Genomic DNA, 20,762 nt, shown 5'->3' on the forward strand with positions numbered 1-20,762 from the left:
TTTGGGGTTTTCATCAGCTGCACGCCATGATCATCGCAATGGTAACAAATCAAGGCTTGACATATCTCGCTTTGCATGTCACGAGTCTATCTCATATATTAGTTTCACCTTTGAAGTTGAATTAGTGAAATAAAGGAACTTTCCCACAATATTCTAATTTTTCGAGTTTCTCCTGTATAGAAGAGTTTTCCCCAAGCAATTGGAGCCTGTGCCTGATTGCAGACCATAGCCATTGCTCCATCATGAATTTGTCCAATCCAAGCCATCTAAGTTGGCGGCTGTCACTGCGTCCTTTCCCCCCAATTCCATTTTATTAAGTTTCAACATTTTTAACACAGACAGTCAAAACACAGTTTTGCCTCTTCTCTTATTTTTGTCACCTTCCTGTTTTCCACAGAGTTGCCGTTTCTCTCCTTCTGTTGCTTCTGTCTATCAAATCAGACCCACAATATTATACTCTAATCGCTTCGGCTGCTCGTAGCTTAAATCCTGCTTGCGAGTTCATCATACTACAAAATTTCTTTAAGTAGTCCAAAAAACAGGCACCAATTCTTCCATAAAACACTCATCATAAGGTCCCCTGGCCAGAACCCCTCTGAGTTTATATCTCCTTGCAGACACAGATAAGTATGTGACCTGGCGTGTAGCACTCTTTGCAACTGCTGCTAGGAAAATTAGAGCAAATTATATAGCCAAGGTAGTCACTGACTGTAAAGGAGATGAATTTATTTGACCCTATCCACATCAAGCTATATTCTATCTTTATCATCAAACTCCGAATATAATTGCACACTGTATCAATTAACATTATTTTTTAATATATCCGTGGCCATGTGATAATTTTACCTTGTAAATTTTATTGTTTGATGTCTTAACTTGTATATTAAGGTACTTTTATAGCTCTGTTTAGAGTAGGTAATGTCTTGATAATATAAACCTTTTAAGTTTTTTGTATTAATCGAGTGTATTTTCTTTTAATTGTTGAATGATTCTGTGTACATTGCAGCAGCCTTTGGCTATGTACAATAAAACTGGCTGACTGACACTCATCATTAGATTCTCTTAATTTTGTTGTTGATTTTGCCAGTTCTGCAGGTGGGGGCCACTGGCTCCTGTGGCAGGGAGTTCCACATCTCAACTCTTGTGCTCCATGAAGAAGGTCTTAGAATCATAGAATCATAGAATCATAGAATCATAGAGTTGGAAGAGACCACAAGGGCCATCGAGTCCAACCCCCTGCCAAGCAGGAAACACCATCAGAGCACTCCTGACATATGGTTGTCAAGCCTCTGCTTAAAGACCTCCAAAGAAGGAGACTCCACCACACTCCTTGGCAGCAAATTCCACTGTCGAACAGCTCTTACTGTCAAGAAGTTCTTCCCAATGTTTAGGTGGAATCTTCTTTCTTGTAGTTTGGAACCATTGCTCCGTGTCCGCTTCTCTGGAGCAGCAGAAAACAACCTTTCTCCTTCCTCTATGTGACATCCTTTTATATATTTGAACATGGCTATCATATCACCCCTTAACCTCCTCTTCTCCAGGCTAAACATGCCCAGCCCCCTTAGCCCTTCCTCATAAGGCATCGTCTTCTCTTTATCTGCCCCCAATTTTTCAATGCTCACCCTCATTGGATGCCCTCGAGTTCTAGAGTAATGACAGAGGAAGCAAAGACGGTCCTCTAAAAAAATTCTGGCTTCCATGCATGTTTTCCTCTATCCAGAGCGAGCGATGTAGCTGGTTCAGTCAAGGCACTAGACCAATGGACTGACTCAGCGTGCTACCTTCTTGTGCTCGCTTTGGACAGGCACCCAATTTACCCATCCGCGGATGCCTTTACCCAACCCCTTCCCCCAGTCGTGAGCGTTTAGCGGCTCTGGGAGGGTCCCGTGTGCCAATCAGACATTGCACCCTCTCTGCCAGGCTGCAATTGTACCTGCCGAGTCCTGCTTTTGTAGCGGCCCTCCTCTCCCCTGAGATGCCGGCTTTGTTCCCCTGCCAAGAGGTTCCTTGCAGCCTCGGCGCAACGTTCCCGGTGTGGCTAATTACACCCTGCAGGGCTCAAAAGCTTTGGCACCAATATTTTCCCGTCCTGACGCCCTCCGAGATGTTCCTGGGACAGGCAGGCTAATTGCAAGGCAAGGTGACTCAGTGGCTCCCAAGGAAAGGAAGAGAGGGAAGGAAGAAGTGTGTGATCTGAGAGATGGAGCCGGCTTGTTTTCCTCCTGCTCTGGAGGGTACGATTCAAACCATTGGCTTCAAGTTGCAACAATGCAGATTCCAACTAAACACCGGGAAGAACATTCTGACAGTAAGAGCTGTTCAACAGTGGAACAGGACTCCCTTGGGAAGTTAAGTTTTGGACTCCCCTTCCTTGAAGGTTTTTAAGCAGAGGTTGGGTGGCATTATAGCTTGAGCTGAGATTCCTGCATTGCAGGGAATTCAATTCTTACCCTTCCAACTCTACAGTTCTATGACACCGGGAATTAGTAGCCTCAGGAGAAGAGACTGGGGCCTTGCGAGAAACGACCAGCTCATTCCGGAGTTATGACTAGAGGTGGAAGGATCAGAACGGAAGAACAACATTATTACTTATTCCTTTTTTTAATATGCCCTTCTCCTCCAAGGAGATCAGGGTGCTGTAGATGTTTCTCCCCTGCCTGCTTTGCAAAGTGTTGCTGCTGTGTAGCGTTCTGGTTGCCTCGCCTCCAAAAGGAGATGGTAGCATCAGAAAGGGTTCAGGAAAGGACAACCCAAATGATTGAGGGGATGGTGGAGTTTAGATGGTACATGATAGAGGGTTACAAAATCATACATCACATACATCTCTCTCTCTCTTGTGTAACACTGGAACTCATGGTGGCTTCCAACATATATAAAAACAAAATAAAACCTTTAAAAATTTCCCTATACAGGGCTGCCTTTGTATGTCTTCTAAAGGTTATATAGTTATCTCCTTGACATCTGGTGGGAGGGCGTTCCACAGGAAGGGTGCCACCACCGAGAAGGCCCTATGCCTGGTTCCTTGTAACCTCACTCCTCAGAGTGAAGGAACCACTAGAAGACCCTCAGAGCTGGAACTCAGTGTCCAGGCTGGAAGATGCGGGTGGAGACGCTCATTCGGGTATACTGTGGTACCTCGGGTTAAATACTTAATTCGTTCCGGAGGTCTGCTCTTAACCTGAGATACCACTTTAGCTAATGGGGCCTCCTGCTGCCGCCGCTTTGCCAGAGCACAATTTCTGGTCTCATCCTAAAGCAAAGTTCTTAACCCGAGGTACTATTTCTGGGTTAGCGGAGTCTGTAACCTGAAGCGTATGTAACCTGAAGCGTATGTAACCTGAGGTACCACTGTACAGGGCAGAGGCTGTTTATACGGCTTTAAAGGTCAGCACCAACACTTTGAATTGTGCCCGGAAACCTCCTGGGAGCCAAAGTAGGTCTTTCAGGGCCTGTGTTATATGGTCCCGGTGGCTGCTCCCAGTCACCAGTCTAGCTGCCGCATTCTGGATTAGCTGCAGTTTCTGAGTCACCTTCAAAGGTAGCCCCACGTAGAGAGCATGGCAGTAGTCCAAGCGGGAGATAACCAGAGCATGGACCACTCTGGTGAGACAGGGAGCAGGCAGGGAGAGTCACTACCGACGTTCCAGATGGAGCAGGATCCTCATAGAGCAAGATAACGGTAGAGACATTGCTTACCACACTTGCAAGGTTCCTGTTTGAGCATCTGGTTGGTCACTGTATGAACAGATGGGCCACTGGCCTGATCCAACATAGAATCATAGAATCCTAGAGTTGGAAGAGACCACAAGGGCCATCGAGTCCAACCCCCTGCCAAGCAGGAAACACCATCAGAGCACTCCTGACATATGGTTGTCAAGCCTCTGCTTAAAGACCTCCAAAGAAGGAGACTCCACCACACTCCTTGGCAGCAAATTCCACTGTCAAACAGCTCTTACTGTCAGGAAGTTCTTCCTAATGTTTAGGTGGAATCTTCTTTCTTGTAGTTTGGATCCATTGCTCAGTGTCCGCTTCTCTGGAGCAGCAGAAAACAACCTTTCTCCCTACTCTATGTGACATCCTTTTATATATTTGAACATGGCTATCATATCACCCCTTAACCTCCTCTTCTCCAGGCTAAACATGCCCAGCTCCCTTAGCCGTTCCTCATAAGGCATCGTTTCCAGGCCTTTGACCATTTTGGTTGCCCTCCTCTGGACACGTTCCAGTTTGTCAGTGTCCTTCTTGAACTGTGGTGCCCAGAACTGGACACAGTACTCCAGGTGAGGTCTGACCAGAGCAGAATACAGTGGCACTATTACTTCCCTTGATCTAGATGCTATACTCCTATGGATGCAGCCCAGAATTGCATTGGCTTTTTTAGCTGCCGCGTCACACTGTTGGCTCATGTCAAGTTTGTGGTCAACCAAGACTCCTAGATCCTTTTCACATGTACTGCTCTCAAGCCAGGTGTCACCCATCTTGTATTTGTTCCTCTCATATTTTTTTTTGCCCAAGTGCAATACTTTACATTTCTCCCTGTTAAAATTCATCTTGTTTGTTTTGGCCCAGTTCTCTAATCTGTCAAGGTCGTTTTGAAGTGTGATCCTGTCGTCTGGGGTGTTAGCCACCCTTCCCAGTTTGGTGTCAACTGCAAATTTGATCAGGATGCCCTTGAGTCCATCATCCAAGTCGTTGATAAAGATGTTGAATAAGACTGGGCCCAAGACAGAACCCTGTGGCACCCCACTAGTCACTCTTCTCCAGGATGAAGAGGAACCATTGATGAGCACCCTTTGGGTTCGGTCAGACAGCCAGTTGCAAATCCACTGAATGGTAGCATAGTCAAGACCGCATTTTACCAGCTTCTTTACAAGAATATCATGGGGCACCTTGTCAAATGCCTTGCTGAAATCAAGGTAGGCTACATCCACTGCGTTCCCTTCATCTACCAGGCTTGTAATTCTGTCAAAAAACAGTCTCTTCCTATGTCCTATGTCCTCGCTCTACATGGGGCTGCCCTTGAGACTGACCCAGAAACTCCAGCGGGTGCAGAATGCCGCGGCGAGACTCCTTACGGGGTCCTCACTGCGAGATCACATTCACCCGGTGCTATACCAGCTGCACTGGCTCCCAGTGGAGTACAGGATCAGGTTTAAGGTGCTGGTTTTAACCTTCAAAGCCCTATACGGCCTAGGACCCTCGGACCTACGGGACCGCCTCTCCTGGTATGTCCCACAGAGGAACCTACGGTCTTCAAACAAAAACATCTTGAAGGTCCCAGGCCACAGAGAGGTCAGGCTGGCCTCAACCAGAGCCAGTGCTTTTTCGGCTGTGGCCCCAATCTGGTGGAACGCTCTGTCACAAGAGACTAAGGCTCTGCAGGACTTGACATCTTTCCGCAGGGCCTGCAAGACAGAGCTGTTCCACCAGGCCTTTGGTCAGGGCGCAGCCTGACCCCCTCCTTTGGCAATCTTCACAGAACTCTAGCCCAATGGTTGCCATCAATTTGATTTGAATTAATTTTATAATGAAATGATTTTAGAATGTTGTATTATTTCATTGTTGTTAGCTGCCCTGAGCCCGGCTTCGGCTGGGGAAGGATATAAATAAAAAATAATAATATTATTACTATTATTATTATTAAGGTATGTGATCTGTCAGAAAAACCCCTACCACTTTTAACAATTTCTTTTAAATGGGGTGGGGTGGAATTGTTGAGTTATAAAGCCAATGAGCTTTCAAGGAAAACCCAGGTGATTGGCCCTCATCCCTGTGCGTATAAATGAATGCGCCGGGTACAGTATTTGGATAGGGCTCCAGGGCAGCTGTGCCACCCCCCTTGAGGCATCTTTCGCGGGCTGGTTTGGAAGTTGTTTCAAGGTGAGACAGGCCACTGTTCCATCTACTTCAGCATTGTCTACACTGACCGACAGACATTGAATGTGGCTTATTCTGCATGCAAGGCTTTGATGCTGAGTTATGGCCTTTCTTCAAAGAAAGACGCTAGTCCTCAATGTTTGGGGGGGTGGGGCAGACCTATATTTTGAGGGCCCTGAAGCTCAAACTGTCATTGGGGCCCCTTCTCAACCAGCAATGAAATCTGGGCAACACCTGAAACCATCTTCTTCAAGGGTGTTTTTTTCCACAGCAGATCACCAGAGCTTTACAACATCTAGGGTACTGACACCAATCTTCGGGGATGTTGAAATATATACAGCAAAAAAAATCAATACATTTGACTCAAACCGACACAACTCTAAATGGGTCTATGAGGCCCCTTGGGGGGGGGGCAAACCCCATGTTGGGCGAAAGACACCTGCAGTGCAAAAGGTTGAGCTAGATGGCCCTTGTAGTCCCTTCCCAACTCTACAGTTTGTCCCTTACCTTTCCCCCCCTGATCTGGCCACAGTGATCCATGCGACGGTCACCTCCAGGCTTGACTACTGTAATTCGCTCTACGCGGGGCTGCCCTTGAAACTGTCCCAGAAACTCCAGCGGGTGCAGAATGCTGCAGCGAGGCTCCTCACGGGGTCTCTGCCATGGGAGCATATTCACCCAGTGCTTTTCAAGCTGCACTGGCTCCTAATGGAGTATCGGGTCAGGTTTAAGGTGCTGCTTTTGACCTTTAAAACCCTTTGTGGCTTAGGGCCCTCGTATTTATTGGACTGCTTCTCCTGGTCTGCCCCACAGAGGACCTTAAGGTCCATGAATAATCATAGTTTAGAGGTCCCAGGCCCTAAGGAACTCAGATTATCCCCCACCAGGGCCAGGGCCTTCTCAGTGATGGCTCCGACCTGGTGGAATGCTCTGTCCCACAAGACCAGGGCCCTGCAGGATTTAACTTCCTTCCACAGGGCCTGTAAGACAGAGCTATTCCACCTGGCTTTCAATTTGAACTTAGCCTGATCTTTTATTCCCCTTCCTTCCCTCCCTCTCCCCTTTTTATGAAGATTCCCCGCTCTGGGGTGCCACAGCTAATTCTCCCCTGGTTTCCTCGCTGGCCCAAATAGGACTAATTTAGGCAGCTAGCCCTGGTGATCATCTAATGTTTATTGGATGGATTTCCTCCCAAATTGATTTTTTCATTCTGAATTTATTGTTATTCATGTTTTATACTGTCGTTTATGCTGTTTTTTGTTGCATCAATTAAGTGTTTTAAATTTGTTGTTAGCCACCATGAGCCCGGTTTTCTGAACCGGGAAGGGCGGGGTATAAATAAAAACTTCTTCTTCTTCTTCTTCTTCTTCTTCTTATTATTATTATTATACAATGGCCTTGAGCTCCCCAGAAATACTGCAGAACTTTCATCCTTCCTTGACTTAATTCCTCCCATAATTTCTTGACTAATTCCTTCCTTAATTCTCAGCTTGTAGGTGCCAAGCTAAATCTGTCTGGCTTAGGGATGTTTCTGAAACCTTCCAATTTATCTAACAGATTGAGGTTGAATCCTGACAAGACAGAAGTACTGTTTTTGGGGGCCAGGAGGCGGGCAGGTGTGGAGGATTCCCTGGTCCTGAATGGGGTAACTGTGCCCCTGAAGGACCAGGTGCGCAGCCTGGGAGTCATTTTGGACTCACAGCTGTCCATGGAAGCACAGGTCAAATCTGTGTCCAGGGCAGCTGTTTACCAGCTCCATCTGGTACGTAGGCTGAGACCCTACCTGCCTGCGGACTGTCTCGCCAGAGTGGTGCATGCTCTGGTTATCTCCCGCTTGGACTACTGCAATGCACTCTACGTGGGGCTACCTTTGAAGGTGACTCGGAAACTACAACTAATCCAGAATGCGGCAGCTAGACTGGGGGCAGCCGCCAAGACCATATAACACCGGTCTTGAAAGACCTACATTGGCTCCCAGTACGTTTCCGAGCACAATTCAAAGTGTTGGTGCTGACCTTTAAAGCCCTAAACGGCCTCGGTCCAGTATACCTGAAGGAGCGACTCCACCCCCATTGTTCTGCCCGGACGCTGAGGTCCAGCACCGAGGGCCTTCTGGCGGTTCCCTCATTGCGAGAAGTAAAGCTACAGGGAACCAGGCAGAGGGCCTTCTCGGTAGTGGCGCCCGCCCTGTGGAACGCCCTCCCACCAGATGTCAAAGAGAAAAACAACTACCTGACATTCAGAAGACACCTTAAGGCAGCCCTGTTCAGGGAAGTTTTTAACGTGTGATATTTTACTGTATTTTTGGTTTCTATGGAAGCCGCCCAGAGTGGCTGGGGAGGCCCAGCCAGATGGGCGGGGTATAAATAAATTATTATTATTATTATTATTATTATTATTATTATTATTATTATCATCATCATCATCGATGGATGTTGTTGTTTTTGTTAAAACAGAAAATCATAGAATCGTGGAGTTGGGAGGGATCCCTGAGGGCCTTCTAGATCAACCCCCTGCAATGCAGGATTCCCCCCCCCCCAAGGTGGGGCTTGAACCCACGACCCTGAGATTAATAGTCTCATGCTCCGCCAACAGAGCTGTCCTAAATGTTAGGCAAAATTTTCAAGACATCGGTCTTGAAAGACCTACATTGGCTCCCAGTACGTTTCCGAGCACAATTCAAAGTCTTGGTGCTGACCTTGAAAGCCCTAAACGGCCTCGGTCCAGTATACCTGAAGGAGCGTCTCCACCCCCATCGTTCTGCCCGGACGCTGAGGTCCAGCGCTGAGGGTCTTCTGGCGGTTCCCTCACTGTGAGAAGCCAAGTTACAGAGAACCAGGCAGAGGGCCTTCTTGGTGGTGGCACTCGCCCTGTGGAACGCCCTCCCACCAGATGTCAAAGAGAACAACAACTACCAGACTTTTAGAAGACATCTGAAGGCAGCCCTGTTTAGGGAAGCTTTTAATGTTTGATGTATTACAGTATTTAAATTTTTTTTTGGAAGCTGCCCAGAGTGGCTGGGGAAGCCCAGCCAGATGGGTGGGGTATAAATAATAAATTATTATTATTATTATTATTATTATTATTATTATTATTATTATTATTTAAAAGACATAAGACAAACCTGCTGGGTCAGGCCAATAGCCCATGTGGCCCAACATCCTGTTCTCACAGTGGCCAACCAGTTGCCCCCCCCCCATGGGAAACCCAACAATCAGGACCTGAACCCAAGACCTGCTCTTTCTCCCTTCTGTGGCTTCCAGAAACAGCTGTTCAGAAGCATTCCTGCCTCTGGCCGTGAAGGCAGAGCGTAGCCATTGCGGCTGGCAGCTATCAAAAGCCTTCTCCTCTTCCACAAAGTTGTCCAATCCCCTTTTTAAAACCATCCAGGTTGGTGGCTGTCCTTGCCTCCTGCAGGAGTGCGTTCCATAGTTTTAACTGTGTTATAAAAAGGTAAAGGTACCCCTGCCCGTACGGGCCAGTCTTGACAGACTCTGGGGTTGTGCGCCCATCTCACTCAAGAGGCCAGGGGCCAGCGCTGTCCGGAGACACTTCCGGGTCACGTGGCCAGCGTGACATCGCTGCTCTGGCGAGCCAGAGCCGCACACGGAAACGCCGTTTACCTTCCCGCTGGTAAGCGGTCCCTATTTATCTACTTGCACCCGGAGGTGCTTTCGAACTGCTAGGTTGGCAGGCGCTGGGACCGAGCAGCGGGAGTGCACCCCGCCGCAGGGATTCGAACCGCCGACCTTTCGATCGGCAAGTCCTAGGCGCTGAGGCTTTAACCCACAGCGCCACCTGCGTCCCTTAACTGTGTTATATCAACCGCTTATATCGAGTCCTTGCTCTCCTTTAAGGGGAAAACCATTTTCAAATAAATAAATAAATGGGGAGGAGGTGGTGTCGGGAGAAGACTGCTTCTACAGGGCAGGGCTGTCGGGTCAAAGTGCAAACGCACAAACACACAAACACAAACACACAAACACAAACACACACACACACACAGAGACCCCTCTAAAGGCAAATCGGTGATCTTGACGATGGAACCCAGAAGTGGTTTCTGGAAGAACCTACAAGGGTACCAACTTGAATAAAAAATTGGTGTGTGTGTGTGTAAGCCCCACCTTGCCTAACTGATCACAAGACACAGCTCATCTAGCCAGGATTTGTTTTAGGGGGCAGGCCTTATTTGAAGGGGGGGGGGCAGAATCTCAGTTAAGTATTTTCAATGATTTGCTTGATTTAGGGGGGCAGCCGCCCCCTTCCCCCCTTGGCTACGCCCATGGGAACACGCACATCCTTCGATTGGCAATGGCCATCCATTTGGAGGGCCATGACCCCTCAAATATTTTACTGGAGGGGGCGTTGACCTTGGCCCCTAGGAGTTGGTTCCTAGCAGAGACGGAGAGCCGCCTGTCTCCTCGCCTCACATAGATACTGGGGGGCTGCAATAGAAGACTCTCCTGCTCCCCATCTCCCAGGGAGAAGAGGAGGAGAGAAGGAACCTTTCCAAGAGAACTCTCTGCTCTGAAATGCTCTCCTCGGCCTCACCCCCTTCTTCCGTATCAATGAAATCATCTACGGATCCCTGGTAGGCAAAGTTCGGGTCTGAATGGGATGGATCACGTGCGCGCGCACAGAGTGCCTGGGGGTCGTTTCCCCCACCCCACAAATTGCGGGTTTCTCAAATCGGTGGGTCATTGGCCTGGTTCCTTCGGAGCTTCTTAAATAACAAGACCCCTGCCGCAACATTCCTTTCCAAGGAACGAAGCCTTGCTGTGCAGACTTTTTAAAATAATACTAAAAAGCAACGGCACCCTACTACAAATGCTGATAGGGTTTCCAGAGTGGAAAGGACTCTGCAGTTACTAAATAACTGGGAAGGAGGTGGATGGTGGTATAAGCCCCAAATATGCCGCCGCCGCCCCCCTCTCTCTCCGCACACCCAAACGCAGAATTTGGACATCAATGAGATTGCAGCGAAAGGAATCGCTGAGGTGAGATGCTCCTTCTCTCAACCCCCTCCTCAAATTCTGCAGCAGTCTCCACACAGGTGCCAGAGACACCGAGATGGTGTTGTATGTTGTGTTGTGTTGTGTGTGTGTTTTAAAAAACACAAATAGTATCCCCCCCCCTTTTAAAAACACAAATAGGCTGACCTCCCACAAATGGAGGGATAATTTTGTGTGTGTGATGTTGGTGTTTGCGGGTTGGATATTGCCTTGATTTATTTATTTCTCTCATGGCTATCGATCCATTTTCCTAGGATGCTACAACGCCGCACGAGGACAGAGGGAGTCCGTCCCCCATCCCCACCCCACAGATTTATGTAGGTGCACAGAAAATGGATAAAGGCAATTTAAAAAGGAAGGAAAAAAACGTATCAGAGGAATCAATGAAACCGAACGCGCCAGCTGCAAAGGAACGATTCATTAATATATGGACAATATATATATATATATGGACAATTGCAAATTATTGCTTAGGGGCCAGTGAGGTCGGGTCTTGAAGTTGGGATTGTGACTGAACAGGGCACACCAGCTGCAAAGGGAGAATTAAACAGGGTCTGTACCTGTGCATATATCGAAGGTGAGCGTCAGATGAGGCAGAGCGATTAAACAGAATAAATACGCATGGCGAGAAAGAGAGAGAGACAGAGCGAGACGGAGAGACAGAGAAAGATCATGCATATTAATTGCTTAGGAGCAAATGGGATTGGGTCTTGAAGTTCGGCACCAGGTTACAGACAACACACAGGCTGCAAGGGGACAATTGAACACCATAAACATGCATTCGAAGAGAGAGAGGATGAGTGCATTTTAATGTCTAGGAGCAAATGAGTCTTGGAGCTTGGCTACGGTCTTATGGGGGCGGGCAGGGGTGCTCAGCTACTTATAACGATGGGGACTTACTTACTGGGGGGAGCTGCCCACCCCTCCTCATAGCCTGCAGCCGTGACCCCTGGGTGCGTGGCTAAGAACGTAGATCCCACCCCAACCCCCCAACCCCCCAAATCTGCCACCTTCTTCGATACCACCAACACCAAAGGAGGGGTTTATGTTTCGGGGGAGGGCTGATTTTACCTTCTGCGAGCCGAAGGTTCCTGGCGGCTGCTTCCCGGAGCGGCTGTGGCCAAGGCTGCCTCCGGGAGCCAACTTTCCCTGCAGAGGCGAGCGCCCAGGCAGAGCCCGCTCCTCGCCCGTCGGCGGGCACCAGCGGCACCCGGGCGCGCTCCGGCGCTGCCCTGCGTTTCCCGGCGCTGCGGACGAGCACGGCTGGCGGGGGGGAGGCGGCGGCGGCGGCGGCAGGAGCCGGGGCCCCGATCCGGGCCAAGCGCCGCCCTCCTGGTGGGGGCAGGGGGAGTGCCAGCCGGAGGGCAGGCGGCCGGGGTCCCGGGCCCTCTGGAGCAAGGGGTAGAGCGAGAGGAAGACCAGCTGGCTGGGCGAGGGCCGCCCGGGGGCCAGGAGACGCGGGTCGGGGGCCGCGGCGGGCCGGACGGCGCCCAGGGAGCTGTCCGGGTGCTGAAACGAGGGAGCAGCAGCCCGGACCGCAGAGCGGCCGCCGCCTCTGCCGCTAGCGCGCTGCTGCGGCGGCGGCGGGTGGTGCTGAAGGACAGCTCCCGGCGCCTGCCAAGGCATCTCCCGGGCGCCGAGTCAAGCCCCTCTCGCCCGCCTGGCGCGCCACCCGCGGCTCCGCTCGCCCGGCTCTCCGGCGGAATCCGGGAAAGGGACCCTCTCCTCCCATTGGTGGGCTTCCTCCCCCAGCCCCTCCCCAGCCTTCGCCGCGCAGACCACCCGCCTCCCCTCCGCTGCGCCGCCCCTTCGACTCCGCGCCCTCCCTCCCCCTCCTCCTCTTTCCGTCTCTCTCTTTCTAGGTAATCCGGGGTAATTACTCTTGGCGCAGGACGGCGGCTGTCTCCCCCACCCCTTCCGCTCAGTCTGCCCTCGTCCCTTTCTGCACTGCCAATGGGGAGGTTTTAGGCCCCAAGGGGGCAGGGCGCCTTATCCCCCAGGGTCGTCAGGACTGGGGTTTCGGCTCTGTTTTTAAAGGGAGGTTCCCAGACTCGCTGGTACAGGCAGTGGCGTAGCAGAAAGGTTCCAGGTTCAATAATAGGAATCCTAGACTTGGCAGGGACCTCGAGGGTCATCCAGACCGACCCTCTGCAAAGCATCCAGCTCAAGCGTCCAGGACAGATAAGGCCATCCAATCTCTTCTCAAAAACCTGCAATGAAGGGGAGTCCGCTATCTTTTGAGAGAGCCCGTTCCACTGTTGGAAAGCTCTCACTGTCAGAAAGGCCTGCCTGGTGTTTTGTCAGTCTCCATTCTTGCAATTTGAAGCAATGAGTTCCAGTCCTACCGTCCGGAGCAGGAGAAAATAAGCTTGCTCCGTCTTCCATGTGGCAGGCCTTGAGATGGTTATGTCCTCTCAGTCTCCTCTTTCCCAGGCTAAACATACTCAGCTCCTTCAACCGTTCCTCATCAGGCTTGATGTCCAGACCCTTGATCATGTTGGTTGCCCTCCTCTGCACACCTTCCAGCTTGTCAACATCCTTCTTAAATTGTGGTGCCCAGAACTGGACGCAGTATTTGAGGTGCTCGATTTGAGGCAATCTCAAAGCAATATTGTGTTCAAACTCAACGAAGGGGGAATTGGTGACCAAAATGGTCAAAGGCCTGGAAACGATGCCTTATGAGGAAGGGCTAAGGGAGCTGGGCATGTTTAGCCTGGAGAAGAGGAGGTTAAGGGGTGATATGATAGCCATCTTCAAATATATAAAAGGATGTCACATAGAGGAGGGAGAAAGGTTGTTTTCTGCTGCTCCAGAGAAGCGGACACGGAGCAATGGTTCCAAACTACAAGAAAGAAGATTCCACCTAAACATTAGGAAGAACTTCCTGACAGTAAGAGCTGTTTGACGGTGGAATTTGCTGCCAAGGAGTGTGGTGGAGTCTCCTTCTTTGGAGGTCTTTAAGTAGAGGCTTGACAACCATATGTCAGGAGTGCTCTGATGGTGTTTCCTGCTTGGCAGGGGGTTGGACTTGATGGCCCTTGTGGGCTCTTCCAACTCTATGATTCTATGATTCTATGATTCTATGGTGGTTCCGGCTGAGGCTGAATCCACACTACAAAGATGAAGGCTCTCTTGGGCCTCGTGAAATAATCATAAAAGAAGAAGGAGTAGAACTGAATGTACTATATTTCAAAAGCAGGTTACACTTGCTCCAGGTGTGGAAAATGAAAGAGTCTGGGTTCACAAACACACAAGCCTAGTTCTTTCTTCATGGAACCTGTGGCTGGGGACTCGCCTTATTTTCCTGGATGTGACTGAGTACACCTCCAGACCACACACACACTCTATCTATCTATCTATCTATCTATCATCTATCTATCTATCTCTTCCTGCATTTAGAAATGTAGCATGTCAAGGAAAAAAGTTTCCAGTTGGCTTTTTCTGGGTGAGGAATATGTATTTAAATACAGGAGTGTTCAAACTCTCTACCCGCATGCAGACAGACCTAGCATGCCGGGGGAAAGAGGTCTTGCCTATTCATCACCTCCCTGACAATCTATCTTTCTATGTTGCAAGGGTTATACGTATACAAGTACACAAGTATACAGACTCCCTGGCAGGTGTCAAGCAGGTGGGTTATAGTCCAGCTTTCCAAAGAACGTAGGAACAAAAAAAGAACTCTTGGTGAGGCATTTCGCTTTTGTTGTTTAGTCGTTTAGTCATGTCCGACTCTTTGTGACCCCATGGACCAGAGCACGCCAGGCACTCCTGTCTTCCACTGCCTCCAGCACCAGAATTCAAAAGCAAGGCATTTTGCTAAAGGTAAAAGGTAAAGGTACCCCTGCCCGTACGGGCCAGTCTTGACAGACTCTGGGGTTGTGTGCCCATCTCACTTAAGAGGCCAGGGGCCAGCGCTGTCCGGAGACACTTCCGGGTCACGTGGCCAGCGTGACATCGCTGCTCTGGCGAGCCAGAGCCGCACACGGAAACGCCGTTTACCTTCCCGCTGGTAAGCGGTCCCTATTTATCTACTTGCACCCGGAGGTGCTTTCGAACTGCTAGGTTGGCAGGCGCTGGGACCGAGCAGCGGGAGCGCACCCCGCCGCAGGGATTCGAACCGCCGACCTTTCGATCGGCAAGCCCTAGGCGCTGAGGCTTTAACCCACAGCGCCACCTGCGTCCTGCACACCAAAGCCAACATATTTTGGGGTGGGGGGGTGGACATTAATGTGTGAAACCAAAGTAAAGAGAGTGTTGTGTCAGAAGAAGGGAACATATTCTGGATAGATTTTTGTAGGTTTTGGTGGTGCTGATGGAAAACCAAAGTGACATTCTGTATCCGATGCTTTCCATTAAACACCCAAACATCAGAAGAGCTTGGCTGCAGGATCAGACCCTTGGCCCATCTAGTCCAGCATCCTCACAGTGACCAGCCAGATTCCTCCCCGATGGGAAACTTGCCAGCAGCACCAGAAACAAACACAGGAAACGCTGCCACCGAGGAAGGGATCAGCTAATTAAACTAATGGGATCCAGGACTGTTAATCCTAGGCTTGTTTTGAGTTTTCAGGAAGCAAACTCTCTATAGGCTCTTCAACCTGCAGATTTGTTGAGAAATATTTACCTCGAATACATTACATTCATAGATGTAGCCAGGATTAATTTTACAGTGGGGGGGCAGGCATTATGTTGGGGGGGGGGCAGAACTAAGTTATCTGTGACGCAATTGGTCAGTTAGTTAAGTAGTAGTAGTAGTAATAATAATAATAATAATAATAATAATAATAATAATAATAATTATACCCTGCCCATCTGGCTGGGCTTCCCCAGCCACTCTGGGCAGCTTCCAACAAAATATTAAAATATAGTAATGCATCAAACATTAAAAGCTTCCCTAAACAGGGCTGCCTTCAGATGTCTCCTAAAAGTCTGGTAGTTGTTCTTCTGTTTGACATCTGATGGGAGGGCGTTCCACAGGACGGGCGCCACCACCGAGAAGGCCCTCTGCCTGGTTCCCTGTAACTTTGCTTCTCGCAGTGAGGGAACCACCAGAAGGCCCTCAGCGCTGGACTTCAATGTTCGGGCAGAATGATGGGGATGGAGACGCTCTACTGGACTGAGGCCGTTTATTTATTTGATTGGGGGGGCAACTGCCCTCCCTGCCTCCCTGGCTACGCTTCCATGGTTATATTGAATGGGGAGGGGAGGACCCCAAATACAAAAAATTCAGGTGGAATTTGAGGGGATATGTTTTTCTGGCTCTGGAGTTCCTTCTGTGTACAGGGGGGCAGGGGGAAAAGGATGTTGGAAATGGCTTAAGATCAGGGAGCATGATGCACTGTCAGGAAGGTGACAACACTGAGGAAAAGGATGTCAGCGACGGATAGCCACAATCAGAGGCAAGGAATGCACCAGGAAGAAGAGGAATGAACAGACACAGCTGTGCTAAGCTGACATGCATTTGAGGGACCCCAGCCTCAACTGAAACCTAGAGGACAATATGTTGTTGTTGTTTAGTCATTTATTTGTGTCCGACTCTTCATGACCCCCTGGACCAGAGCACGCCAAGCACTCCTGTCTTCCACTGCCTCCCGCAGTTTGGTCAAACTCATGCTGGTAGCTTCGAGAACACTGTCCAACCATCTCGTCCTCTGTCGTTGCCTTCTCCTTGTGCCCTCCATCTTTCCCAGCATCAGGGTCTTTTCCAGGGAGTCCTCTTCTCATGAGGTGGCCAAAGTCTTGGAGCCTCAGCTTCAGGATCTTTCCTTCCAGTGAGCACTCAGGGCTGATTTCCTTCCGAATGGAGAGGTTTGATCTTCTTGCAGTCCATGGGACTCTCAAGAGTCTCCTCCAGCACCAGAATTCAAAAGCATTAATTCTTCGGCAATCAGCCTTCTTTATGGTCCAGCTCTCACTTCCATACATCACTACTGGGAAAACCATAGCTTTAACTATACGGACTTTTGTTGGCAAGGTGATGTCTCTGCTTTTGTCTGTGGGAAATATAGGAATCTATATTTACATACATATATATGGGGTTGTATGGGGTGTTAGGGGAAGTGCAGTACCACCGCTAGGGGACATGTTGTCCTCCTTCTGGGGTCGTTTGTCCATCTTGGGTCCCCCACCTGCACTCAGCTCCCACCTGTGGCTCCTGGAAGCTGCCAGCAGGCGACAGCGGCCACAATCCTGGAAACGGTTTTGACTGGCCAGTTAAAGCAGGTGAGAGGAGCCGATGGGTCTGAACCCCTTGGTGAGTTAGGGGCTTCCCTGTGTGTGAAGACAGGCTCTGGTGGACAGAGAAGACGAGACCAAAAGTGGGTGCAGTGGTCAAGAAGGTGGTTTCTGCCCTTGCTGTAGACGGTAGCGAGGGGCAGGTGGGGCTCATCCACTTGGGAAGGGAGACCATCTAGGACAGGGGTCAGCAAACCGGCCCGGGGGCCCGGGGGCCGGATCCAGCCCAATCACCTTCTAAATCTGGCCCGTGGATGGTCCGAGAAACAGCGTGTTTTTACATGAATAGAATGTGTCCTTTTATTTAAAACACATCTCTGGGTTATTTGTGGGGCATTGGAATTCATTCATTTTCCCCCTCAAAATATAGTCCGGCCCCCCACAAGGGCTGAGGGACAGTGGACCGGCCCCCTGCTGAAAAAGTTTGCTGACCCCTGGTCTGGGAGAAGGAAAATTCTGATCCTAAACCACCACTGCCTTGTGGAATCTCTTCAGGGAGGCAAAGGCTCAGGAGTAGACCCTCCACAAATCTGGAATCCCTAAGATGATTGCATGGTGCCTTGTACACCTCCTTCTGGCAACTCCTGCAGCCCAGCTGATGCCAAACGTCTTGCTCTGCTGTCCTTTGGGCCATATCAGCCAGGCCGAGAATATAAATAAAATAAATATTTTTTTATTTATACCCCGCCCTTCCCGGTTCAAAAACCAGGCTCAGGGCGCTAACAACAAATTTAAAACACTTAATTGTAAAAGTAGCATAAAATATAGTATAAAAGCATGAATACAGTGGTACCTCAGGTTACATATGCTTCAGGTTACATACGCTTCAGGTTACAGACTCCACTAACCCAGAAATAGTACCTCGGGTTAAGAACTTTGCTTCAGGATCAGAACAGAAATCGTGCTTCGGCAGCACGGCAGCAGCAGGAGGCCCCATTAGCTAAAGTGGTGCTTCAGGTTAAGAACAGTTTCAGGTTAAGAGCAGACCTCCGGAACGAATTAAGTATTTAACCCGAGGTATCACAGTATACCCGAATGAGCGTCTCCACCCGCATCTTCCAGCCTGGACACTGAGTTCCAGCTCTGAGGGTCTTCTAGTGGTTCCTTCACTCTGAGGAGTGAGGTTACAAGGAACCAGGCATAGGGCCTTCTCGGTGGTGGCACCCTTCCTGTGGAACGCCCTCCCACCAGATGTCAAGGAGATAACTATATAACAGTTTCAGGTTAAGAATGGACCTCCAGAATGAATTAAGTACGTAACCAGAGGTACCACTGTAACAATAAAATTCAAAGTTCAGAAATCAATTTAGGGAAAATCCATCTGATAAGCATTAGATAATCCCCAGGACTAGCTGGCTCAATTGGTCCCACTTGGGCCAGCGAGGAGGCCAGGGGAGAATTAGCTGTGGGATCTCAGAGCGGGTGATCTTCATAAAAGGGGAGGGGGAGGGAAGAGAAGGAAAATAAAAGATCAGGCCCAATAAAAGAAAGGGGTCTTGTCATCTGGGCACCCCAGGACCTTCATGCTCACTGCCTGGGCTTGGCCAGAGGCGCACTCCACCATCTCTCAAGATAGAAAGATGCCACCTAAATATTGCATGCTCATGACTGGCAGGCCAGCTGGAATGGCATCTGTGGACTGTGCAAACCTCCTTTTGGATGTGTCTAGCCACTGGTGTTCTGAAGACAACTCAGCCTTCTTGACAGACTCTGGGGTTGGTGCGCCCATCTCACTCAAGAGGCCGGGGGCCAGCGCTGTCCGGAGACACTTCCGGGTCACGTGGCCAGCGTGACATCGCTGCTCTGGCGAGCCAGAGCCGCACACGGAAACGCCGTTTACCTTCCTGCTGGTAAGCGGTCCCTATTTATCTACTTGCACCCGGAGGTGCTTTCGAACTGCTAGGTTGGCAGGCGCTGGGACCGAGCAGCGGGAGCGCACCCCGCCGCAGGGATTCGAACCGCCGACCTTTCGATCGGCAAGCCCTAGGCACTGAGGCTTTAACCCACAGCGCCACCTGCGTCCCTGTTGCTCATGATACAGTCTGCCCAATTCCGAATCTGGAAACTGAGGTGCGCCACCCTTAGGCCAGTGCTCTGCCAATATGTCTGGGTTTCTTATTCTTCTTCTTCTCCCATGCAAAAAGAAACAATGCACTTTGTAGGGCATGGAAAGTCTGTGGCCTAGAGATAAGAAACCTTAAAGTCCGTCCAGCAAGTGCGAAGTCAAAATGCCTTATTAGGATTGAAGCACCTGGAATGGCAGGGTGGATTTTTTTGACAAGGGGAGGGGAATTTCCCGGAAAAATTGTGCACACAACAAAACACCCTTCTTTGTGGGCAATAGAACAAGGAAGGAAACCGCCCATTCTCCCTTGTGGGTTTGACAAGAATATCTGGCTGACCTCATGGGTCACACCAGGTTCCTGGACTAGAGGGATGTTGACAAGCTGGAAGGTGTGCAGAGGAGGGAAACCAAGATGATTAAGGGTCTGGAAACCAAGCCTGATGAGGAACGGTTGAAGAAGCTGGGGATGTTTAGCCTGGAAAAGAGGAGACTGAGAGGAAATAGGAGAGCCATCTTCAAATATCTCAAGGGCTGCCACATGAATAATAATAATAATAATAATAATAATAATAATAATAATAATAATTTATTATTTGTACCCCGCCCATCTGGCTGGGTTTCCCCAGCCACTCTGGGCGGCTTCCATAAAAACCAAAAATACACTAAAATATCACAGATTAAGAACTTCCCTGAACAGGGCTGCCTTAAGTTGTCTTCTGAATGTCAGGTAGTTATTTATCGCTTTGACATCTGATGGGAGGGCGTTCCACAGGGCAGGCGCCACTACCGAGAAGGCCCTCTGCCTGGTTCCCTGTAGCTTTGCTTCTCGCAATGAGGGAACCACCAGAAGGCCCTCGGCGCTAGACCTCAGCGCCCGGGCAGAACGATGGGGGTGGAGACGCTCCTTCAGGTATACTGGGCCGAGGCCGTTTAGGGCTTTAAAGGTCAACACCAGCACTTTGAATTGTGCTCGGAAACGTACTGGGAGCCAATGTAGGTCTTTCAAGACGGGTGTTATGTGGTCTCGGCGGCCGCCCCCAGTCCCCAGTCTAGCTGCCGCATTCTGGATTAGTTGTAGTTTCCGAGTCACCCTCAAAGGTAGCCCCACGTAGAGCGCATTGCAGTAGTCCAAGCAGGAGATAACTAGAGCATGCGCCACTCTGGTGAGACAGTCCGCGGGCAGGTAGGAGCAAGTTTGTTTCCTCCCTCTCTGGAGGGTAGGACTCGAACCCATGGCTTCAAGTTACAAGAAATCCGATTCCGACTAAACATCAGGAAGAACTTTCCAGCAGTAAGAGCCATTTGACAGTGGAATGGTCAACCTTGGGAGGTTGTGGACTCTCCTTCTTGGGAGGTTTTTAAGCAGAGGTTGGGTCATATGCTTGAGCTGAGATTCCTGCATTGCAAGGGGTTGGGCTAGATGGCCCCTCGGTGTCCCTTTCAACTTTACAGTTCTATGATGTAACACTCTGCTACTGCTTCTGGGTTTCCCTTCGGGGCATCTGTGACAACAGGATCCTGCGCTGGATGAGTCCCCTATGGCCTGATCCTGCGGCCAAGCTCTGACAGTCTTG

The 20,762-nt window shown here is 49.8% G+C and overlaps 1 protein-coding gene across 2 annotated transcripts in view; it reads right to left on the reverse strand.

The window, feature by feature from the left end:
• The window catches only part of KCNN1 (potassium calcium-activated channel subfamily N member 1), an 81,649-nt gene that overhangs the window by 37,590 nt on the left and 23,297 nt on the right, over nt 1-20,762 (reverse strand). The window contains exon 1 of one of the 2 annotated variants that reach the window (XM_079960727.1): nt 11,961-12,076. The exons of the other annotated variant lie outside the window; for it this stretch is intronic. The gene's annotated coding sequence lies outside the window, so the exon portion shown is untranslated. Of the gene's footprint in view, nt 1-11,960; nt 12,077-20,762 lie in introns of those variants that run through there. 2 annotated transcript variants of the gene reach the window in all.

This window comes from Podarcis cretensis (assembly GCF_951804945.1).
Source record: "Podarcis cretensis genome assembly, chromosome: 18".
NCBI lineage: Eukaryota > Metazoa > Chordata > Lepidosauria > Squamata > Lacertidae > Podarcis > Podarcis cretensis.